Genomic DNA, 16142 nt, shown 5'->3' on the forward strand with positions numbered 1-16142 from the left:
AGGGTTAGCATCAGCCCTAGGATAGTGTTAGGGTTAGGGGTAGGGTTAGTACCAGGCCTAGGATAGTGTTAGTGTAAGGGTTAGCATCAGGCCTAGGATAGTGTTAGAGTTAGGGTTAGGGTTAGCATCAGCCCTAGGATAGTGTTAGGGTTAGGGTTAGCATCAGCCCTAGGATAGTGTTAGGGTTAGGGTTAGGGTAAGCATCAGCCCTAGGATAGTGTTAGGGTTAGGGTTAGCATCAGCCCTAGGATAGTGTTAGGGTTAAGGTTAGCCTCAGCCCTAGGAGAGTTGTAGGGTTAGAGTTAGGGTTCGCATCAGCCCTAGGATAGTGTTAGGGTTAGGGTTAGGGTTAGCACCAGGCCTAGGATAGTGTTAGTGTTAGCGTTAGAATCAGCCTTAGGATAGTGTTAGGGTTAGGTTTATGGTTAGCATCAGCCGTAGGATAGTGTTAGGGTTAGTGTTAGCATCAGCCCTAGGATAGTGTTAGGGTTAGGGTTAGGGTAAGCATCAGCCCTAGGATAGTGATAGGGTTAGGGTTAGCATCAGCCCTAGAATAGTGTTAGGGTTAGGGTTAGGGTTAGCATCAGCCCTAGGTTAGTGTTAGGGTTAGGGTTCGCCTCAGCCCTAGGATATTGTTAGGGTTAGCGTTAGGGTTAGCACCAGGCCTAGGATAGTGTTAGGGTTAGGGTTAGCATCAGCCTAGGATAGTGTTACGGTTAGGGTTAGGGTTAGCATCAGCCCTAGGATAGTGTTAGGGTTAGGGTTAGCATCAGCCCTAGGATAGTGTTAGGGTTAATGTTAGGGTTAGCATCAGCCCAAGGATAGTGTTAGGGTTAGGGTTAGCCTCAGCCCTAGGAGAGTGTTATGGTTAGGGTTAGGGTTATCATCAGCCCTAGGATAGTGTTAGGGTTAGGGTTATCATCAGCCCTAGGATAGTGTTAGGGTTAGGGTTAGCATCAGCCTTAGGATAGTGTTACGGTTAGGGTTAGGGTTAGCATCACCCCTAGGATAGTGTTAGGGTTAGGGTTAGCATCACCCCTAGGATAGTGTTAGGGTTAGGGTTAGCATCAGCCCTAGGATTGTGTTAGGGTTAGGGTTAGAATCAGCCGTAGGATAGTGTTAGTGTTAGGTTTCGGGTTAGCATCAGCCGTAGGATAGTGTTAGGGTTAGGGTTAGCCTCAGCCCTAGGATAGTGTTAGAGTTAGGGTTAGGGTTAGCATCAGCCCTAGGATAGTGTTAGGGTTAGGGTTAGGGTTAGCATCAGCCCTAGGATAGTGTTAGTGTTAGGGTTAGCATCAGCCCTAGGATAGTGTTAGGGTTAGGGTTAGGGTTAGCATCAGGCCTAGGATAGTGTTAGTGTTAGGGTTAGCATCAGCCCTAGGATAGTGTAGGGTTAGGGTTAGGGTTAGCATCAGCCCAAGGATAGTGTTATTGTAAGGGTTAGGGTTAGCATCAGCCCTAGGATAGTGTTAGGGTTAGGGTTAGGGTTAGCATCAGCCCTAGGATAGTGTTAGGGTTAGGGTTACGGTTAGCTTCAGCCCTAGGATAGTGTTAGGGTTAGGGTTAGCATGAGCCCTAGGATATTGTTAGGGTTAGGTTTAGGGTTAGCACCACGCCTAGGATAGTGTTAGTTCTAGGGTTAGCATCAGCCTTAGGATAGTGTTAGGGGTAGGGTTAGGGTTAGTATCAGCCGTAGGATAGTGTTAGGGTTAGGGTTAGCCTCAGCCCTAGGATAGTGTTAGAGTTAGGGTTAGGGTTAGCATCAGCCCTAAGATAGTGTTAGGATTAGGGTTAGGGTTATGATTAGCATCAGCCCTAGGATAGTGTTAGGGTTAGGGTTAGGGTTAGCATCAGCCCAAGGATAGTGTTAGGGTTAGGGTTAGCATCAGCCTTAGGATAGTGTTAGGGTAAGGGTTAGGGTTATCATCAGCCCTAGGATAGTGTTAGGGTTAGGGTTAGGGTTAGCATCAGGCCTAGGATAGTGTTAGGGTTAGGGTTAGGGTTAGCATCTGCCCTAGGATAGTGTTAGGGTTAGGGTTAGCATCAGCCCTAGGATAGTGTTAGGGTTAGGGTTAGGGTTAGCACCAGGCCTAGGATAGTGTTAGTGTAAGGGTTAGCATCAGGCCTAGGATAGTGTTAGAGTTAGGGTTAGGGTTAGCATCAGCCCTAGGATAGTGTTAGGGTTAGGGTTAGCATCAGCCCTAGGATAGTGTTAGGGTTAGGGTTAGGGTTAGCTTCAGCCCTAGGATCGTGTTAGGGTTAGGGTTAGCATGAGCCCTAGGATATTGTTAGGGTTAGGGTTAGGGTTAGCTTCAGCCCTAGGATAGTGTTAGGGTTAGGGTTAGCATGAGCCCTAGGATATTGTTAGGGTTAGGGTTAGGGTTAGCACCAGGCCTAGGATAGTGTTAGTTCTAGGGTTAGCATCAGCCTTAGGATAGTGTTAGGGGTAGGGTTAGGGTTAGTATTAGCCGTAGGATAGTGTTAGGGTTAGGGTTAGCCTCAGCCCTAGGATAGTGTTAGAGTTAGGGTTAGGGTTAGCATCAGCCCTAAGATAGTGTTAGGGTTAGGGTTAGGGTTATGATTAGCATCAGCCCTAGGATAGTGTTAGGGTTAGGGTTAGGGTTAGCATCAGCCCTAGGATAGTGTTAGGGTTAGGGTTAGCATCAGCCCTAGGATAGTGTTAGGGTTAGGGTTAGGGTGAGCATCAGTCCTAGGATAGTGTTAGGGTTAGGGTTAGCCTCAGCCCTAGGAGAGTTGTAGGGTTAGGGTTAGGGTTAGCATCAGCCCTAGGATAGTGTTAGGGTTAGGGTTAAGGTTAGCATCAGTCCTAGGATAGTGTTAGGGTTAGGGTTAGCATCAGCCCTAGGATAGTGTTAGGGTTAGGGTTAGGGTTAGCACCAGGCCTAGGATAGTGTTAGTGTTAGGGTTAGAATCAGCCTTAGGATAGTGTTAGGGTTAGGTTTAGGGTTAGCATCAGCCGTAGGATAATGTTAGGGTTAGTGTTAGCATCAGCCCTAGGATAGTGTTAGGGTTAGGGTTAGCATCAGCCCTAGGATAGTGTTAGGGTTAGGGTTAGGGTTAGCACCTGGCATAGGATAGTGTTAGTGTAAGGGTTAGCATCAGGCCTAGGATAGTGTTTGAGTTAGGGTTAGGGTTAGCGTGAGCCCTAGGATAGTGTTAGGGTTAGGGTTAGCATCAGCCCTAGGATAGTGTTAGGGTTATGGTTAGGGTTAGCTTCAGCCCTAGGATAGTGTTAGGGTTAGGGTTAGCATCAGCCCTAGGATAGTGTTAGGGTTAGGGTTAGGGTTAGCTTCAGCCCTAGGATAGTGTTAGGGTTAGGGTTAGCATGAGCCCTAGGATATTGTTAGGGTTAGGGTTAGGGTTAGCACCAGGCCTAGGATAGTGTTAGTTCTAGGGTTAGCATCAGCCTTAGGATAGTGTTAGTGGTAGGGTTAGGGTTAGCATCAGCCCTAAGATAGTGTTAGGGTTAGGGTTAGGGTTAGGGTTAGCATCAGCCCTAGGATAGTGTTAGTGTTAGGGTTAGGGTGAGCATCAGTCGTAGGATAGTGTTAGGGTTAGGGTTAGCCTCAGCCCTAGGAGAGTTGTAGGGTTAGTGTTAGGGTTAGCATCAGCCCTAGGATAGTGTTAGGGTTAGGGTTAAGGTTAGCATCAGTCCTAGGATAGTGTTAGGGTTAGGGTTAGCATCAGCCCTAGGATAGTGTTAGGGTTAGGGTTAGGGTTATCACCAGGCCTAGGATAGTGTTAGTGTTAGGGTTAGAATCAGCCTTAGGATAGTGTTAGGGTTAGGTTTAGGGTTAGCATCAGCCGTAGGATAATGTTAGGGTTAGTGTTATCATCAGCCCTAGGATAGTGTTAGGGTTAGGGTTAGGGTAAGCACCAGCCCTAGGATAGTGTTAGGGTTAGGGTTAGCATCAGCCCTAGAATAGTGTTAGGGTTAGGGTTAGGGTTAGCATCAGCCCTAGGTTAGTGTTAGGGTTAGGGTTAGTCTCAGCCCTAGGATATTGTTAGGGTTAGGGTCACGGTTAGCACCAGGCCTAGGATAGTGTTAGGGTTAGGGTTAGCATCAGCTTTAGGATAGTGTTACGGTTAGGGTTAGGGCTAGAATCAGCCCTAGGATAGTGTTAGTGTTAGGGTTAGCATCAGCCCTAGGATAGTGTTATTGTTAGGGTTAGGGTTAGCATCAGCCCTAGGATAGTGTTAGGGTTAGGGTTAGCATCAGCCCTAGGAAAGTGTTATGGTTAGGGATAGGGTTATCATCAGCCGGAGGATAGTGTTAGGGTTAGGGTTAGCATCAGCCCTAGGATAGTGTTAGGGTTAGGGTTAGCATCAGCCTTAGGATAGTGTTACGGTTAGGGTTAGGGTTAGCATCAACCCTAGGACAGTGTTAGGGTTAGGGTTAGCATCAGCTCTAGGATAGTGTTAGGGTTAGGGTTAGGGTTAGCATCAGCCCAAGGATAGTGTTAGGGTTAGGGTTTGCCTCAGCCCTAGGAGAGTGTTAGGGTTAGGGATAGGGTTAGCATCAGGCCTAGGATAGTGTTAGGGTTAGAGTTAGCATCAGCCCTAGGATAGAGTAAGGGTTAGGGTTAGGGTTAGCATCAGCCCTAGGATAGTGTTAGGGTTAGGGCTATGGTTAGCATCAGCCCTAGGATAGTGTTAGGGTTAGGGTTAGCCTCAGCCCTAGGAGAGTGTTAGGGTTAGGTTTAGGGTTACCATCAGCCCTAGGATAGTGTTAGGGTTAGGGATAGCATCAGCCCTAGGATAGTGTAGGGTTATGGTTAGGTTTAGCGTCAGCCCTAGGATAGTGTTAGGGTAAGGGTTAGGGTTAGCATCAGCCCTAGGATAGTGTTAGGGATAGGGTTAGGGTTAGCATCAGCCCTAGGATAGTGATAGGGTTAGGATTAGGGTTAGCTTCAGCCCTAGTATAGTGTTAGGGCTAGGGTTAGCATCAGCCCTAGGATATTGTTAGGGTTAGGGTTAGGGTTAGCACCAGGCCTAGGATAGTGTTAGTTTTAGGGTTAGCATCAGCCTTAGGATAGTGTTAGGGGTAGGGTTAGGGTTAGTATCAGCCGTAGGACAGTGTTATGGTTAGGGTTAGCCTCAGCCCTAGGATAGTGTTAGAGTTAGGGTTAGGGTTAGCATCAGCCCTAAGATAGTGTTAGGGTTAAGGTTAGGGTTAGCATCAGCCCTAGTATAGTGTTAGGGTTAGCGTTAGCATCAGCCCTAGTATAGTGTTAGGGTTAGGGTTATCATCAGCCCTAGGATAGTGTTAGGGTTAGGGTTCGGGTTAGCATCAGGCCTAGAATAGTGTTAGGGTTATGGTTAGGGTTAGCATCAGCCCTAGGATAGTGTTAGGGTTAGGGTTAGCATCAGCCCTAGGATAGTGTTAGGGTTAGGGTTAGGGTTATCACCAGGCCTAGGATAGTGTTAGTGTAAGGGTTAGCATCAGGCCTAGGATAGTGTTAGTGTTAGGGTTAGGGTTAGCATCAGCCCTAGGATAGTGTTAGGGTTAGGGTTAGCATCAGCCCTAGGATAGTGTTAGGGTTAGGTTTGGGTAAGCATCAGCCCTAGGATAGTGTTAGGGTTAGGGTTAGCATCAGCCCTAGGATAGTGTTAGGGTTAGGGTTAGGGTTAGCATCAGCCCTAGGATAGTGTTAGGGTTAGGGTTAGCCTCAGCCCTAGGAGAGTTGTAGGGTTAGCGTAAGGGTTAGCATCAGCCCTAGTATAGTGTTAGGGTTAGTGTTAGCGTCAGCCCTAGGATAGTGTTAGGGTTAGGGTTAGCCTCAGCCCTAGGAGATTGTTAGGGTTAGGGTTAGCATCAGCCCTAGGATAGTGTTAGGGTTAGGGTTAGGGTTAGCATCAGCCCTAGGATAGTGTTAGGGTTAGGGTTAGTCTCAGCCCTAGTAGAGTTGTAGGGTTAGGGTTAGGGTTAGCATCAGCCCTAGGATAGTGTTAGGGTTAGGGTTAAGGTTAGCATCACCCCTAGGATAGTGTTAGGGTTAGGGTTAGCATCAGCCCTAGGATTGTGTTAGGGTTAGGGTTAGAATCAGCCGTAGGATAGTGTTAGGGTTAGGTTTCGGGTTAGCATCAGCCGTAGGATAGTGTTAGGGTTAGGGTTAGCCTCAGCCCTAGGATAGTGTTAGAGTTAGGGTTAGGGTTAGCATCAGCCCTAGGATAGTGTTAGGGTTAGGGTTAGGGTTAGCATCAGCCCTAGGATAGTGTTAGTGTTAGGGTTAGCATCAGCCCTAGGATAGTGTTAGGGTTAGGGTTAGGGTTAGCATCAGGCCTAGGATAGTGTTAGTGTTAGGGTTAGCATCAGCCCTAGGATAGTGTAGGGTTAGGGTTAGGGTTAGCATCAGCCCTAGGATAGTGTTATTGTAAGGGTTACGGTTAGCATCAGCCCTAGGATAGTGTTAGGGTTAGGGTTAGGGTTAGCATCAGCCCTAGGATAGTGTTAGGGTTACGGTTACGGTTAGCTTCAGCCCTAGGATAGTGTTAGGGTTAGGGTTAGCATGAGCCCTAGGATATTGTTAGGGTTAGGTTTAGGGTTAGCACCACGCCTAGGATAGTGTTAGTTCTAGGGTTAGCATCAGCCTTAGGATAGTGTTAGGGGTAGGGTTAGGGTTAGTATCAGCCGTAGGATAGTGTTAGGGTTAGGGTTAGCCTCAGCCCTAGGATAGTGTTAGAGTTAGGGTTAGGGTTAGCATCAGCCCTAAGATAGTGTTAGGATTAGGGTTAGGGTTATGATTAGCATCAGCCCTAGGATAGTGTTAGGGTTAGGGTTAGGGTTAGCATCAGCCCAAGGATAGTGTTAGGGTTAGGGTTAGCATCAGCCTTAGGATAGTGTTAGGGTAAGGGTTAGGGTTATCATCAGCCCTAGGATAGTGTTAGGGTTAGGGTTAGGGTTAGCATCAGGCCTAGGATAGTGTTAGGGTTAGGGTTAGGGTTAGCATCTGCCCTAGGATAGTGTTAGGGTTAGGGTTAGCATCAGCCCTAGGATAGTGTTAGGGTTAGGGTTAGGGTTAGCACCAGGCCTAGGATAGTGTTAGTGTAAGGGTTAGCATCAGGCCTAGGATAGTGTTAGAGTTAGGGTTAGGGTTAGCATCAGCCCTAGGATAGTGTTAGGGTTAGGGTTAGGGTTAGCTTCAGCCCTAGGATCGTGTTAGGGTTAGGGTTAGCATGAGCCCTAGGATATTGTTAGGGTTAGGGTTAGGGTTAGCTTCAGCCCTAGGATAGTGTTAGGGTTAGGGTTAGCATGAGCCCTAGGATATTGTTAGGGTTAGGGTTAGGGTTAGCACCAGGCCTAGGATAGTGTTAGTTCTAGGGTTAGCATCAGCCTTAGGATAGTGTTAGGGGTAGGGTTAGGGTTAGTATTAGCCGTAGGATAGTGTTAGGGTTAGGGTTAGCCTCAGCCCTAGGATAGTGTTAGAGTTAGGGTTAGGGTTAGCATCAGCCCTAAGATAGTGTTAGGGTTAGGGTTAGGGTTATGATTAGCATCAGCCCTAGGATAGTGTTAGGGTTAGGGTTAGGGTTAGCATCAGCCCTAGGATAGTGTTAGGGTTAGGGTTAGCATCAGCCCTAGGATAGTGTTAGGGTTTGGGTTAGGGTGAGCATCAGTCCTAGGATAGTGTTAGGGTTAGGGTTAGCCTCAGCCCTAGGAGAGTTGTAGGGTTAGGGTTAGGGTTAGCATCAGCCCTAGGATAGTGTTAGGGTTAGGGTTAAGGTTAGCATCAGTCCTAGGATAGTGTTAGGGTTAGGGTTAGGGTTAGCACCAGGCCTAGGATAGTGTTAGTGTTAGGGTTAGAATCAGCCTTAGGATAGTGTTAGGGTTAGGTTTAGGGTTAGCATCAGCCGTAGGATAATGTTAGGGTTAGTGTTAGCATCAGCCCTAGGATAGTGTTAGGGTTAGGGTTAGCATCAGCCCTAGGATAGTGTTAGGGTTAGGGTTAGGGTTAGCACCTGGCATAGGATAGTGTTAGTGTAAGGGTTAGCATCAGGCCTAGGATAGTGTTTGAGTTAGGGTTAGGGTTAGCGTGAGCCCTAGGATAGTGTTAGGGTTAGGGTTAGCATCAGCCCTAGGATAGTGTTAGGGTTATGGTTAGGGTTAGCTTCAGCCCTAGGATAGTGTTAGGGTTAGGGTTAGCATCAGCCCTAGGATAGTGTTAGGGTTAGGGTTAGGGTTAGCTTCAGCCCTAGGATAGTGTTAGGGTTAGGGTTAGCATGAGCCCTAGGATATTGTTAGGGTTAGGGTTAGGGTTAGCACCAGGCCTAGGATAGTGTTAGTTCTAGGGTTAGCATCAGCCTTAGGATAGTGTTAGTGGTAGGGTTAGGGTTAGCATCAGCCCTAAGATAGTGTTAGGGTTAGGGTTAGGGTTAGGGTTAGCATCAGCCCTAGGATAGTGTTAGTGTTAGGGTTAGGGTGAGCATCAGTCGTAGGATAGTGTTAGGGTTAGGGTTAGCCTCAGCCCTAGGAGAGTTGTAGGGTTAGTGTTAGGGTTAGCATCAGCCCTAGGATAGTGTTAGGGTTAGGGTTAAGGTTAGCATCAGTCCTAGGATAGTGTTAGGGTTAGGGTTAGCATCAGCCCTAGGATAGTGTTAGGGTTAGGGTTAGGGTTAGCACCAGGCCTAGGATAGTGTTAGTGTTAGGGTTAGAATCAGCCTTAGGATAGTGTTAGGGTTAGGTTTAGGGTTAGCATCAGCCGTAGGATAATGTTAGGGTTAGTGTTATCATCAGCCCTAGGATAGTGTTAGGGTTAGGGTTAGGGTAAGCACCAGCCCTAGGATAGTGTTAGGGTTAGGGTTAGCATCAGCCCTAGAGTAGTGTTAGGGTTAGGGTTAGGGTTAGCATCAGCCCTAGGTTAGTGTTAGGGTTAGGGTTAGTCTCAGCCCTAGGATATTGTTAGGGTTAGGGTTACGGTTAGCACCAGGCCTAGGATAGTGTTAGGGTTAGGGTTAGCATCAGCTTTAGGATAGTGTTACGGTTAGGGTTAGGGCTAGAATCAGCCCTAGGATAGTGTTAGTGTTAGGGTTAGCATCAGCCCTAGGATAGTGTTATTGTTAGGGTTAGGGTTAGCATCAGCCCTAGGATAGTGTTAGGGTTAGGGTTAGCATCAGCCCTAGGAAAGTGTTATGGTTAGGGATAGGGTTATCATCAGCCGGAGGATAGTGTTAGGGTTAGGGTTAGCATCAGCCCTAGGATAGTGTTAGGGTTAGGGTTAGCATCAGCCTTAGGATAGTGTTACGGTTAGGGTTAGGGTTAGCATCAACCCTAGGACAGTGTTAGGGTTAGGGTTAGCATCAGCTCTACGATAGTGTTAGGGTTAGGGTTAGGGTTAGCATCAGCCCAAGGATAGTGTTAGGGTTAGGGTTTGCCTCAGCCCTAGGAGAGTGTTAGGGTTAGGGATAGGGTTAGCATCAGGCCTAGGATAGTGTTAGGGTTAGAGTTAGCATCAGCCCTAGGATAGAGTAAGGGTTAGGGTTAGGGTTAGCATCAGCCCTACGATAGTGTTAGGGTTAGGGCTATGGTTAGCATCAGCGCTAGGATAGTGTTAGGGTTAGGGTTAGCCTCAGCCCTAGGAGAGTGTTAGGGTTAGGTTTAGGGTTACCATCAGCCCTAGGATAGTGTTAGGGTTAGGGATAGCATCAGCCCTAGGATAGTGTAGGGTTATGGTTAGGTTTAGCGTCAGCCCTAGGATAGTGTTAGGGTAAGGGTTAGGGTTAGCATCAGCCCTAGGATAGTGTTAGGGATAGGGTTAGGGTTAGCATCAGCCCTAGGATAGTGATAGGGTTAGGATTAGGGTTAGCTTCAGCCCTAGTATAGTGTTAGGGCTAGGGTTAGCATCAGCCCTAGGATATTGTTAGGGTTAGGGTTAGGGTTAGCACCAGGCCTAGGATAGTGTTAGTTTTAGGGTTAGCATCAGCCTTAGGATAGTGTTAGGGGTAGGGTTAGGGTTAGTATCAGCCGTAGGACAGTGTTATGGTTAGGGTTAGCCTCAGCCCTAGGATAGTGTTAGAGTTAGGGTTAGGGTTAGCATCAGCCCTAAGATAGTGTTAGGGTTAAGGTTAGGGTTAGCATCAGCCCTAGTATAGTGTTAGGGTTAGCGTTAGCATCAGCCCTAGTATAGTGTTAGGGTTAGGGTTATCATCAGCCCTAGGATAGTGTTAGGGTTAGGGTTCGGGTTAGCAACAGGCCTAGAATAGTGTTAGGGTTATGGTTAGGGTTAGCATCAGCCCTAGGATAGTGTTAGGGTTAGGGTTAGCATCAGCCCTAGGATAGTGTTAGGGTTAGGGTTAGGGTTATCACCAGGCCTAGGATAGTGTTAGTGTAAGGGTTAGCATCAGGCCTAGGATAGTGTTAGTGTTAGGGTTAGGGTTAGCATCAGCCCTAGGATAGTGTTAGGGTTAGGGTTAGCATCAGCCCTAGGATAGTGTTAGGGTTAGGTTTGGGTAAGCATCAGCCCTAGGATAGTGTTAGGGTTAGGGTTAGCATCAGCCCTAGGATAGTGTTAGGGTTAGGGTTAGGGTTAGCATCAGCCCTAGGATAGTGTTAGGGTTAGGGTTAGCCTCAGCCCTAGGAGAGTTGTAGGGTTAGCGTAAGGGTTAGCATCAGCCCTAGTATAGTGTTAGGGTTAGTGTTAGCGTCAGCCCTAGGATAGTGTTAGGGTTAGGGTTAGCCTCAGCCCTAGGAGATTGTTAGGGTTAGGGTTAGCATCAGCCCTAGGATAGTGTTAGGGTTAGGGTTAGGGTTAGCATCAGCCCTAGGATAGTGTTAGGGTTAGGGTTAGTCTCAGCCCTAGTAGAGTTGTAGGGTTAGGGTTAGGGTTAGCATCAGCCCTAGGATAGTGTTAGGGTTAGGGTTAAGGTTAGCATCACCCCTAGGATAGTGTTAGGGTTAGGGTTAGCATCAGCCCTAGGATTGTGTTAGGGTTAGGGTTAGAATCAGCCGTAGGATAGTGTTAGGGTTAGGTTTCGGGTTAGCATCAGCCGTAGGATAGTGTTAGGGTTAGGGTTAGCCTCAGCCCTAGGATAGAGTTAGAGTTAGGGTTAGGGTTAGCATCAGCCCTAGGATAGTGTTAGGGTTAGGGTTAGGGTTAGCATCAGCCCTAGGATAGTGTTAGTGTTAGGGTTAGCATCAGCCCTAGGATAGTGTTAGGGTTAGGGTTGGGTTAGCATCAGGCCTAGGATAGTGTTAGTGTTAGGGTTAGCATCAGACCTAGGATAGTGTAGGGTTAGGGTTAGGGTTAGCATCAGCCCTAGGATAGTGTTATTGTAAGGGTTACGGTTAGCATCAGCCCTAGGATAGTGTTAGGGTTAGGGTTAGGGTTAGCATCAGCCCTAGGATAGTGTTAGGGTTAGGGTTACGGTAAGCTTCAGCCCTAGGATAGTGTTAGGGTTAGGGTTAGCATGAGCCCTAGGATATTGTTAGGGTTAGGTTTAGGGTTAGCACCACGCCTAGGATAGTGTTAGTTCTAGGGTTAGCATCAGCCTTAGGATAGTGTTAGGGGTAGGGTTAGGGTTAGTATCAGCCGTAGGATAGTGTTAGGGTTAGGGTTAGCCTCAGCCCTAGGATAGTGTTAGAGTTAGGGTTAGGGTTAGCATCAGCCCTAAGATAGTGTTAGGATTAGGGTTAGGGTTATGATTAGCATCAGCCCTAGGATAGTGTTAGGGTTAGGGTTAGGGTTAGCATCAGCCCAAGGATAGTGTTAGGGTTAGGGTTAGCATCAGCCTTAGGATAGTGTTAGGGTAAGGGTTAGGGTTATCATCAGCCCTAGGATAGTGTTAGGGTTAGGGTTAGGGTTAGCATCAGGCCTAGGATAGTGTTAGGGTTAGGGTTAGGGTTAGCATCTGCCCTAGGATAGTGTTAGGGTTAGGGTTAGCATCAGCCCTAGGATAGTGTTAGGGTTAGGGTTAGGGTGAGTATCAGTCCTAGGATAGTGTTAGGGTTAGGGTTAGCCTCAGCCCTAGGAGAGTTGTAGGGTTAGGGTTAGGGTTAGCATCAGCCCTAGGATAGTGTTAGGGTTAGGGTTAAGGTTAGCATCAGTCCTAGGATAGTGTTAGGGTTAGGGTTAGCATCAGCCCTAGGATAGTGTTAGGGTTAGGGTTAGGGTTAGCACCAGGCCTAGGATAGTGTTAGTGTTAGGGTTAGAATCAGCCTTAGGATAGTGTTAGGGTTAGGTTTAGGGTTAGCATCAGCCGTAGGATAATGTTAGGGTTAGTGTTAGCATCAGCCCTAGGATAGTGTTAGGGTTAGGGTTAGCATCAGCCTTAGGATAGTGTTAGGGGTAGGGTTAGGGTTAGTTTCAGCCGTAGGATAGTGTTATGGTTAGGGTTAGCCTCAGCCCTAGGTTAGTGTTAGAGTTAGGGTTAGGGTTAGCATCAGCCCTAAGATAGTGTTAGGGTTAGGGTTAGGGTTATGATTAGCAATAGCCCTACGATAGTGTTAGGGTTAGGGTTAGGGTTAGCATCAGCCCTAGTATAGTGTTAGGGTTAGGGTTATCATCAGCCCTAGGATAGTGTTAGAGTTAGGGTTAGGGATAGCATCAGCCCTAGGATAGTGTTAGGGTTAGGGTTAGTATCAGCCCTAGGATAGTGTTAGGGTTAGGGTTAGGGTTATCACCAGGCCTAGGATAGTGTTACTGTAAGGGTTACCATCAGGCCTAGGATAGTGTTAGAGCTAGGGTTAGGGTTAGCATTAGCACTAGGATAGTGTTAGGGTTAGGTTTGGGTAAGCATCATCCCTAGGATAGTGTTAGGGTTAGGGTTAGCATCAGCCCTAGGATAGTGTTAGGGTTAGGGTTAGGGTTAGCATCAGCCCTAGGATAGTGTTAGGATTAGGGTTAGTCTCAGCCCTAGGAGAGTTGTAGGGTTAGGGTTAGGGTTAGCATCAGCCCTAGGATAGTGTTAGGGTTAGGGTTAACGTTAGCATCAGCCCTAGGATAGTGTTAGGGTTGGGGTTAGCCTCAGCCCTAGGATAGTGTTAGAGTTAGGGTTAGGGTTAGCATCAGCCGTAGGATAGTGTTAGGGTTAGGGTTAGCCTCAGCCCTAGGATAGTGTTAGTGTTAGGGTTAGGGTTAGAATCAGCCCTAGGATAGTGTTTGGGTTAGGGTTTGCCTCAGCCCTAGGAGAGTGTTAGGGTTAGGGATAGGGTTAGCATCAGGCCTAGGATAGTGTTAGGGTTAGAGTTAGCATGAGCCCTAGGATAGAGTTAGGGTTAAGGTTAGTGTTACCATCAGCCCTAGGATAGTGTTAGGGTTAGGGTTAGGGTTAGCATCAGCCCTAGGATAGTGTTAGGGTTAGGGTTAGCCTCAGCCCTAGGAGAGTGTTAGGGTTAGGTTTAGGGTTACCATCAGCCCTAGGATAGTGTTAGGGTTAGGGATATCATCAGCCCTAGGATAGTGTTAGCGTTATGGTTAGGTTTAGCATCAGCCCTAGGGTAGTGTTAGGGTAAGGGTTAGGGTTAGCATCAGCCCTAGGATAGTGTTAGGGTTAGGGTTAGGGTTAGCATCAGTCCTAGGATAGCGTTAGGGTTAGGGTTAGGGTTAGCTTCAGCCCTAGGATAGTGTTAGGGTTAGGGTTAGCATCAGCCCTAGGATATTGTTAGGGTTAGGGTTAGCCTCAGCCCTAGGATAGTGTTTGGGTTAGGGTTTGCCTCAGCCCTAGGAGAGTGTTAGGGTTAGGTATAGGGTTAGCATCAGGCCTAGGATAGTGTAAGGGTAGAGTTAGCATCAGCCCTAGGATAGAGTTAGGGTTAGGGTTAGGGTTAGCATCAGCCCTAGGATAGTGTTAAAGTTAGGGTTAGGGTTAGCATCAGCCCTAGGATAGTGTTAGGGTTAGGGTTAGCCTCAGCCCTAGTAGAGTGTTAGGGTTAGGTTTAGGGTTACCATCAGCCCTAGGATAGTGTTAGGGTTAGGGATAGCATCAGGCCTAGGATAGTGTTAGGGTTATGGTTAGGTTTAGCATCAGCCCTAGGATAGTGTTACTGTAAGGGTTAGGGTTAGCATCAGCCCTAGGATAGTGTTAGGGTTAGGGTTAGGGTTAGCATCAGCCCTAGGATAGTGTTAAGGTTAGGGTTAGGGTTAGCTTCAGCCCTAGGATAGTGTTAGGGTTAGCGTTAGCATCAGCCCTAGGATATTGTTAGGGTTAGGGTTAGTGTTAGCACCAGGCCTAGGATAGTGTTAGGGTTAGGGTTAGGGTAAGCATCAGCCCTAGGATAGTGTTAGGGTTAGGGTTAGCATCAGCCCTAGAATAGTGTTAGGGTTAGGGTTAGCATCAGCCCTAGGTTAGTGTTAGGGTTAGGGATAGCCTCAGCCCTAGGATATTCTTAGGGTTACGGTTATGGTTAGCACCAGGCCTAGGATAGTGTTAGGATTAGGGTTAGCATCAGCCTTAGGATAGTGTTACGGTTAGGGTTAGGGTTAGCATCAGCCCTAGGATAGTGTTAGGGTTAGGGTTAGCCTCAGCCCTAGGAGAGTGTTAGGGTTAGGTTTAGGGTTACCATCAGCCCTAGGATAGTGTTAGGGTTAGGGATATCATCAGCCCTAGGATAGTGTTAGCGTTATGGTTAGGTTTAGCATCAGCCCTAGGGTAGTGTTAGGGTAAGGGTTAGGGTTAGCATCAGCCCTAGGATAGTGTTAGGGTTAGGGTTAGGGTTAGCATCAGTCCTAGGATAGCGTTAGGGTTAGGGTTAGGGTTAGCTTCAGCCCTAGGATAGTGTTAGGGTTAGGGTTAGCATCAGCCCTAGGATATTGTTAGGGTTATGGTTAGCCTCAGCCCTAGGATAGTGTTTGGGTTAGGGTTTGCCTCAGCCCTAGGAGAGTGTTAGGGTTAGGTATAGGGTTAGCATCAGGCCTAGGATAGTGTAAGGGTAGAGTTAGCATCAGCCCTAGGATAGAGTTAGGGTTAGGGTTAGGGTTAGCATCAGCCCTAGGATAGTGTTAAAGTTAGGGTTAGGGTTAGCATCAGCCCTAGGATAGTGTTAGGGTTAGGGTTAGCCTCAGCCCTAGTAGAGTGTTAGGGTTAGGTTTAGGGTTACCATCAGCCCTAGGATAGTGTTAGGGTTAGGGATAGCATCAGGCCTAGGATAGTGTTAGGGTTATGGTTAGGTTTAGCATCAGCCCTAGGATAGTGTTACTGTAAGGGTTAGGGTTAGCATCAGCCCTAGGATAGTGTTAGGGTTAGGGTTAGGGTTAGCATCAGCCCTAGGATAGTGTTAAGGTTAGGGTTAGGGTTAGCTTCAGCCCTAGGATAGTGTTAGGGTTAGCGTTAGCATCAGCCCTAGGATATTGTTAGGGTTAGGGTTAGTGTTAGCACCAGGCCTAGGATAGTGTTAGGGTTAGGGTTAGGGTAAGCATCAGCCCTAGGATAGTGTTAGGGTTAGGGTTAGCATCAGCCCTAGAATAGTGTTAGGGTTAGGGTTAGCATCAGCCCTAGGTTAGTGTTAGGGTTAGGGATAGCCTCAGCCCTAGGATATTCTTAGGGTTACGGTTATGGTTAGCACCAGGCCTAGGATAGTGTTAGGATTAGGGTTAGCATCAGCCTTAGGATAGTGTTACGGTTAGGGTTAGGGTTAGCATCAGCCCTAGGATAGTGTTAGGGTTAGGGTTAGCATCAGCCCTAGGATAGTGTTAGGGTTAGGGTTAGGGTTAGCATCAGCCGAAGGATAGTGTTAGGGTTAGGGTTAGCATCAGCCCTAGGAATGTTTTATGGTTAGGGATAGGGTTATCATCAGCCGTAGGATAGTGTTAGGGTTAGGGTTAGCAACAGCCCTAGGATAGTGTTAGGGTTAGGGTTAGCATCAGCCTTAGGATAGTGTTACGGTTAGGGTTAGGGTTAGCATCAGCCCTAGGATAGTGTTAGGGTTAGGGTTAGCATCAGCCCTAGGATAGTGTTAGGGTTAGGTTTAGGGTTAGCACCACGCCTAGGATAGTGTTAGTTCTAGGGTTAGCATCAGCCTTAGGATAGTGTTAGGGGTAGGGTTAGGGTTAGTATCAGCCGTAGGATAGTGTTAGGGTTAGGGTTAGCCTCAGCCCTAGGATAGTGTTAGAGTTAGGGTTAGGGTTAGCATCAGCCCTAAGATAGTGTTAGGATTAGGGTTAGGGTTATGATTAGCATCAGCCCTAGGATAG

This window comes from Lemur catta, chromosome 7 (assembly GCF_020740605.2).
Source record: "Lemur catta isolate mLemCat1 chromosome 7, mLemCat1.pri, whole genome shotgun sequence".
Taxonomy (NCBI): Eukaryota; Metazoa; Chordata; class Mammalia; order Primates; family Lemuridae; genus Lemur; species Lemur catta.